Raw genomic sequence first — 1,269 nt, 5'->3', positions numbered from 1 at the left:
CAAAGTTACAAACTGGTTTTAACATCCATACTGAATAATAACCTAAATATCCAGCCGAAATGGGAGAATAACTGGGTATCCAGGAACCGTTAGAGAGCCAAGCACCATCTACCTTAAATTCTACTTCACACTTACTGGCTCCTACTGCAACATGAGATCCATTACAGGTCCAACAAAACTTTCCAGGGGTTGTATACGCTAGTCGTACATAGTCAGCTCGGTAACAATTTATATCTTGCCAAGTTTCGTTCTCATGAAAGGGTGAATAATAAGGAGCTGACATTTGGGTCGCATTCAAGGGTACTGGTATCATGGGTATTCCTCCAGTAGAATGGATAGGGACATGACTACATATTCAACAACAAGAGACATTTAAGTCTATCCTAATTTGGTTAATTAAAGACAAAACACATTCCCATAAGCCAATACAAATAGTCCAATACAAATAGTCAATAGGAGGGACTCCATGTTCGACTATTAATGGGCTCTTTTCTTGGAGTCTTAATTTTTAATCCTTGGTTTCATCAGGAGGAACAGTCTTTTTGCAGTGCGATGCGTGGATCCAAGTAGATAGTTCCTAACACTTTACTGCAGTGTTAGTGGTGAGAAGAACTTGGAACGGACCTTTCCAGTGAGGTTGTAAAGCTGATTTTCTTTGGTGGATTTTTACATGAACCCAATTTCCTGGCTGTAAGGAATGGCAGGCTTCTTCAGGCTGTCTGGGACCTGTAAATTAAAGGCCTTAACACATTTCATTAATGCTTGACAATATTGTAATACAAGATCATCAGCTAAATGGATGTTAATCTGAGAAGGTGGTAAGAGTGGGGAGGATGGAAGTCGCATAGGTCTCTCCATCAGGACTTCATGTGGGCTGAGTCCAGTCTTCCGATTGGGGGTGGATCTCATGCTCATTAATGCTAATGGTAGAGCGTCTGGCCATTTTAAACCAGTCTCAGCACAGATTTTTGCTAGTTTATTTTTCAGTATCTCGTTTTGTCTCTCTACAGTACCTGCTGACTGTGGGTGATAAGGGCAGTGAAAGTTCTGTTGAATCTGCAGGGCTTTACATATTTCTTGTATAATTTGCCCAGTAAAGTGAGATCCCCTGTCACTATTGATGGTAAGTGGGATTCCAAATTGCGGGATAAGGTCCTTCAAAAGGATTTTAGTGACAGCTTTAGTATCGGCCCTTGTCACAGGATAGGCTTCAATCCAACTTGAAAACATACAAACTATAACAAGTACATATTGATATTTACAACATTT

The sequence above is a fragment of the Alligator sinensis genome, unplaced genomic scaffold (genome assembly GCF_000455745.1).
Source record: "Alligator sinensis unplaced genomic scaffold, ASM45574v1 scaffold696_2, whole genome shotgun sequence".
NCBI lineage: Eukaryota > Metazoa > Chordata > Crocodylia > Alligatoridae > Alligator > Alligator sinensis.
The sequence above is the reverse complement of the archived record's forward strand: the minus strand, read 5'-3'. Positions refer to the sequence as shown.